We start from the raw sequence: 7,537 nt of genomic DNA, 5'->3' as shown, positions 1-7,537 counted from the left end.
AGAGCTCATCTTTATTATTATTCAGCTGCAGTTAAAGAGCAAAATGAGCTAAATGACTCAGAGAATTAACTAGATAGTCTGGAGGTTTGTGTGAGTCAGACAGAGAGAGCATGTGTGTGTGTTAGTGCTGTGACACAAAGAGTGTATTCATCCGTTCAGACCTTCAAATGTGTGACTCATCCATTACATCTGCTACTATATTCCAGTAGTGAGCTGTCTATCTAGACAACATCAGAGACTCCCAATACGAGGTATAAAGCAACATTAAAAAGTGCACCACAACCAGTATGACCAAAAATCTGATTAAAATGTTACTTTCATTCAATATTTGTATTTTCATGCTGTTTATAGCATTCACTTTTGCATTCCCCCGAGAAACTTTGCTCTGAAAACTTTTGTGAAGACAATAATGCGAGGTGGTAGAGAAAAACTATATTTCAGTGCTTTTGCGAGCAAATGTAAAGTTTCACAGGGAACGCTATAGTTTTGCATGAGAACAAATATTTTGCGAGGGAACGCAGAGTTTTTTGGGGAATGCGATATTTTTGTGAGAGAATGAAATGTTTCTTGGGAAACAACAGTTTTTTGAGAGAATGTGAAGTTTTACAGAGGAACGTATTAGTTGTACGAGTCAACGTGAAGTTTTACAGGTGAATGCAATAGTTTTAAGAGCGAATATGAAGTTTTACAGGGGAATGCAATAATTTTACAGGGGAGCACAATAGTTTTATGAGCAAAATAAAAGTTTTACAGGTGAATACACTAGTTTAACATGCGAACGTAAAGTTTTACATGGGAATGCAATAGTTTTACGAGTGAACAAAGTTTCACAGGCGAACACAACAGTTTTACAGTGGAACGCAATAGCTTTATGAGTGAACGCTAAGTTTTATAGGGGAACGCAATAGTTTTACAAGCAAATGTAAAGCAGGGGAATGCAATAATTTTACGAACAAGCATGAAGTTTTACAGGGGAACGCATAGTTTTATGAGCGAACGTACATCTTACATGCAAACACAATAGTTTTACAGGGGAACGCATAGTTTTATGAGCGAACGTACATCTTACATGCAAACACAATAGTTTTACAGGGGAACGCATAGTTTTATGAGCGAACGTACATCTTACATGCAAACACAATAGTTTTACAGGGGAACGCAATAGTTTTATGAGCAAACGTATGTTTTACAGGCAAACTCAATTGTTTTATCGGGGAACACAATATTTTTTACAAATGATTGTGAAGTTTTACAGGGGAACGCAATAGTTATACGAGCAAACTTATATTTTACATGCAAACGCAATAGTTTTACAGGGGAACGCAATATTTTTTACGAGTGATTGTGAAGTTTTACAGGGGAACGCAATAGTTTTATGAGCAAACGTACATTTTACATGCAAACGCAATAGTTTTACGAGCAAGCGTAAACTTTTACGAGCAAATGTGATGTTTTACAGGGGAATGCTATAGTTTTACGAGCAAACTTACAGGTTTACAGGTGAATGTAATAGTTATACAGGGGAACGCAATAGTTTTATGAGCAAATGTATGTTTTACAGGCAAACTCAATCGTTTTACAGGGGAACACAATATTTTTTTACAAATGATTGTGAAGTTTTACAGGGGAACGCAATAGTTATACGAGCAAACGTACATTTTACATGCAAACGCAATAGTTTTACAGGGGAACGCAATATTTTTACGGATGATTGTGAAGTTTTACAGGGGAATGCAATAGTTTTATGAGCGAACGTACATCTTACATGCAAACACAATAGTTTTACAGGGGAACGCAATAGTTTTATGAGCAAACGTAAAAGTTTACAGGTGAATGTAATAGTTATACAGGGGAACACAATAGTTTTATGAGCAAACGTACGTTTTACATGCAAACGCAATAGTTTTACTGGGGAACGCAATAGTTTTACGAGTGATTGTGAAGTTTTACAGGGGAACGCAGTAGTTATATGAGTAAACGTACATTTTACAGGTGAATGTAATAGTTTTACAGGGGAACGCAATAGTTTTATGAGCAAACGTTCAGGTTTACAGGTGAATGTAATAGTTATACAGGGGAACACAATAGTTTTACGAGCAAACGTAAAGGTTTACAGGTGAATGTAATAGTTTTACAGGGGAATGCAATATTTTAATGAGCAAACTGGAAGTTTTAAAGGAGAATGCAATAGTTTTATGAGTGAATGTGAAGCTTTATAGGGGAACACAATAGTTTTATGAGTAAATGTGAAGTTTTACAGTTGAACGAAATATTTTTGTGAGAGAATCCAAAATTTCTCGGGAGAAAACAATGCTTCGGAGGCAGATCGCAAAAGCATTGAAAAATTATGTTTCCCCCATCTCATATTTTTTTTTCATCACCATGTCCCCTCAGGGGCTCTGTACTATATAGACAGCGAGTCAGCTAACTATGTTTGGGAATAGAGCCACAGACATCCAGGACATCGTACAGTGGTGAATTATTGAAATGTACTGGACGAGTGTGAGGACAGGTGCTGTACGAAGAGTCTAGAGAACCACATCCACAGATATTGATTGCTTATTATTATATTATATTATATTTTTGCTTATAATTATTGATAATTGATATTATTTATTGATTATGTATTGTTTATTGAATTATTGATAACAGATAACATAATAGGTCTGATTGCACATGCTAGAATCATAACAGAGATCATTTACATGCAGGATAGTGTTCTTGAAAAATCAGAGGGTGGAAAATTGGTCATAAAAACTAAATTGGTTGAAGAAACTTTGACTAGCATTATAAGAAAACCAATGCAGATGAGTTTCTTTTATTTGTATAGCTTGTTTGAGTCACCCTGGTTTAATCTGCAGGTTTGTTTTCCACACTGAAGCACACAGGAGATCCTCTGGTCTGTCTGACAGTGAAGCGCAGAGGGTAGCGTCTCAGCGTGAGGAAGATGCCAGAATACAACTGTGTCATCTCAACGCAGATCTTTTGTGAGTATATGCCAAAAATAAAACATCCTCTCTTGTTGCCATTCCAGGAACAAACCAAGACGAGCTGACACAGACTGAAGCCTCACAGGGTGTTCAACTGCTGTGTTTGACTCTTTAAAATAGAGTTTTATACCAACAACACACACATTTTAGACCACAAGAGTAGCTGGAAACAATGACTGAATTGTACACTATTGTTCAAAAGGTTGGGGTCAATAAGATGGGTTTTTATTTATTTATTTGAAAGAAATTAATATTTTTATTCAGCAAGGATGCATTAATTTGATTAAAAGTGACAGTAAAGACATTACAAAAGATTTATTCTTCAAATAAAATCTGTACTTTTTAAAGTTTATATTCATCAGAGAGATCATTAAAAAAAAGTATCACAGTTTACACAAAAATATTAATAACCGTTTAACTGTTTTCAGTGAAATGTGAAATCAGCAAATTGTTAATGATTTCTAATTTTCATATATTAATGATTTCTGAAGGATCATGTGACACTGGAGACTGGAGTAATGGCTGCTGAAAATTAAGCATTGCATCACAGGAATACATTACATTTTACAATATATTCAAATAAAAATTGTACTTAAAAGTTTAAAATCATTTACAATTTTATAACACAATTTTACCGTATTTTGATCAAATAAATTCAGCCTTAGTGAGTATGAGAGACTTCTTTCAAAAACATTCAAAAAATCTTTTTGGCCTCAATAGCTCTCACAACCTAAAAAAATAAGTTGGTTTAGAGGCAGATTCAGGGTTATTATCACTAACAAAGTGAAAACGAATTAAAAATATTAATAAAAACTACAATATTATACCAATGACACTGAAAGAACATTGAGCAGTGTAGTTATTAAAACACTTTTTGTCCTCAGAATAACATTCACAATAAGACCAGAATCATGAATGAGGTAAATAGGGTCGTAATTTTGATTTTTCCTCTATAATAAGTCTGAATAAGTTGGGAGTGAAGCAGAAGTTCAGATGTCAGTGTGATTCAAAGATGTGGAGTTTCCCCTGCGGTGTCGACGTCTGTCTGATGAATGATCTACAGATGATGCTGCTTTGACTCCAACCAGTCTTCTTTTCTGACACTAACGAGTTTAATTTGGACATATTCATAATGAGCATAATTCATCCGGATATATGGTATATTCTCTGGAGAAATGGGAAAATAGTATTGTAACCGCAGTTTCAGCCAAACTGCCACAGTTAACCACTGCTTTTGATGGCATGAGATTTAAACCCTCAAACAAGTGTGTGTGTGTGTGTGTGTGTGTGTGTGTGTGTGTGTGTGTGTGTGTATATACATATATATATATGAGCTATATCACACAAACAAACATAATTTTTAAATAGACTTTATATTTATTAACAAACCGCATATTTGAAGTCTAAACAAGTATTCACACCTACAAACGCTTAAAACTGCATTCTTTGACACAAAAACTGTATTATTTTTAAAATTATAGTGGATTTGGGCATCCGCCATGACACTTGCTGTGAGAAATACAGCAACTTCGGCAAGCAATGGCTGAATGGTGAAACGGCTGTTGGAGTTCTGTTTCACGAATATCACACTCTTATCAGCCAATCCGATTCGAGGACCAGAAAGAACTTCTATCTATCAATTTCCACACTGAAGCACACAGGAGATCCTCTGGTCTGTCTGACAGTTAAGCGCAGAGGGTAGCGTCTCAGCGTGAGGAAGATGCCAGAATACAACTGTGTCATCTCAACGCAGATCTTTTGTGAGTATATGCCAAAAATAAAACATCCTCTCTTGTTGCCATTCCAGGAACAAACCAAGACGAGCTGACACAGAATGAAGCATGGATCACGTACTTTGCTAAATAATCAGATGCACCATTTTCACCTGATCCCACAGACGCACGATGAAGGACGGATCGTGTTAGTCTGTGTGAGGGTCACATAGAGTTTAGCACCACTCCTTTATTATGGTTTTACAATAGTAACAATCTATAGCAACTAAAGCTGTAGTTACTAAGTCAAATTGTTATAAGGGTTTAGCTACAGAAAATCTGGCCCTGTTTATGTAGTTTTCCGTGTTTTTTGCTGGATTGGTTGTTAAAGCTGAATAATGATCATGCCACATGCAGACAGGCACACACACAGAAACATGAGAGAAAACAAATGAACGGCTGTTGCTATAGTAACAGGGGTCGACGGGTAGCTGCCAACTATTGTACCTGCTGCCAGTGGAGAGGCTGCTGTGTGCGTTTGGTTGAAAAGCTCTTAATTAATTAGTACAGATTTACAAACTGACCATATTTTGGTGAACATTTTTGAATATTGTGATTTTTCACACTTTGCAAAAGGTTAATAGCACATTACATCACAAACATCAGCTGCTGTCAGGTTATGATTAATTACCTCATACCTAACTAAATAAGCAGGGTCTATTAGTATATAAATGTCAGATATTTTGGTAACAATAAGGCCTCATTTGCTAACGTTAGTAAATGCATTACATTCGTTAAATGAAAAGTTCACCCAAAAATGACAATTTTGAAAATTTCCTTCCCATCAGGCCATCCAAGATGTAGAGTTTGTTTCTTCATCAGAACAGATTTGGAGAAATGTAGCATTGCATCATTTGCTCAGCAATGGATCCTCTGCAGTGAATGGGTGCCGTCAGAATGAGAGTCCAAACAGCTGATAAAAACATCACAATAATCCACAAGTAATCCACACCACTCCAGTCCATCAGTTAATGTCTTGAGAAGCGAAACGTTGTGTGTTTATAAGAAACAAACCTATGATTAAGACGTTTTTACCTTCAAACCGTCGTTTCTGGCCAAAATACGAGTCCATAATTCATAATGATGCTTCCTCGAGTGGAAAAGTCCATCTCCTGTTGTCTCTCACATCCATCAGGCCATCCAAGATGTAGAGTTTGTTTCTTCATCAGAACAGATTTGGAGAAATGTAGCATTGCATCATTTGCTCAGCAATGGATCCTCTGCAGTGAATGGGTGCCGTCAGAATGAGAGTCCAAACAGCTGATAAAAACATCACAATAATCCACAAGTAATCCACACCACTCCAGTCCATCAGTTAATGTCTTGAGAAGCGAAACGTTGTGTGTTTATAAGAAACAAACCTATGATTAAGACGTTTTTACCTTCAAACCGTCGTTTCTGGCCAAAATACGAGTCCATAATTCATAATGATGCTTCCTCGAGTGGAAAAGTCCATCTCCTGTTGTCTCTCACATCAAAATCCACCCACATATTTGTTTAGAGCTGTTTTTGGCTTGTAATCAGTACTTGATCTATGCAGATTTCTCTCCTGATTCAGGTGAGACGACTTTTTTTTCATGGGAGGAAGCAATATTATGGATTATGGACTCAGAAGCAATGGTTTAAAGTTAAAGACGGCACCCATTCACTACAGAGGATCCACTGGTGAGCAAGTGATGGAATGTTAAGAAACAACCTCATCTACATCTTGGATGGCCTGCAGGATGAATATATGTTAAGCTAATTTTCCTTTTTGGGTTAACCATTCCTTTAATGCATTAACTATAGCAATATATTTTTGCAGAATTTATTCATCTTTGTTATATAATGTGTTAGATAATAAAATTGTTCATGTTAGTTCACAGTGCATTAACTGCGTTAACAGATGCAGCTATTGATCTTAAAAATGTATTAGTAAATGTAGAGATTAACATTAAGATTTAAGTATTGTAACTAATGTGAGCAAATGGAACTCTGTTATAAAGTGTACCAATATATATTCGTATCAGAGAATGCAAACTAAAAACAGTCAGGAAAGAGAATGAGTTCGTGTAAAGCTTCATTAAACTTCTGTATTAAAATGAAAAGATCCCACAACACAAAGTCTAGAATCTAGATGATCAAAAAAATCGCTGTGGGACAGTTTATGCCAAGCGAGCAGAACGGAATCAGTGGCAGGAGTTCTTCAGGTTCTCACACAATCGAATCAGGAGCGGCGGGATAAATAAATCATTGTGTGCGGCGTCTCCTCCTACGCCTCTGTATCCAGTTACAGGTGATGCTTGCAAACAGAACAGCCTTCATCTTTCCTTTGCACTCGTTAAAACAAACATTTTTGTTTGTCTTTCCATCCATAGATTTAACCACATTGTGTTTCTGGAGCAGCTCAACAATCTCATGTGAAGTGCCATCATAAGTGTTTCTCTCGGTTTGGATACTGATGTAAATTGCAGTATGTACTTGAAGCAATGTATAATTTCTGTCTGACACGTTTAGTGGTGCATAAACAAGCAAGTTTGCATTGCTTTGGTTGCTTTGCATGTTGTGTGGAGTATGCTTTAGGCCTTAGGAAGAAATGGCTAACAAAAATATTTTTTATACATATGCATTGGCAGGTAAAAGTTTGGAGTTATTAAGATTTGTAATGTTTTTGAAAAAAATATTGATGACCAAGGCTGCATTTATTTGATCACAAATACAGTAAAAATTGTGTGAAATATTATTACAATTTAAAATAACTGTTTTCTATATGAATATGTTTTAAAATGCATTCCT

This window comes from Sinocyclocheilus anshuiensis, unplaced genomic scaffold (assembly GCF_001515605.1).
Source record: "Sinocyclocheilus anshuiensis isolate Anshui unplaced genomic scaffold, SAMN03320099.WGS_v1.1 scaffold534, whole genome shotgun sequence".
Classification (NCBI taxonomy): domain Eukaryota; kingdom Metazoa; phylum Chordata; class Actinopteri; order Cypriniformes; family Cyprinidae; genus Sinocyclocheilus; species Sinocyclocheilus anshuiensis.
The sequence above is the reverse complement of the archived record's forward strand: the minus strand, read 5'-3'. Positions refer to the sequence as shown.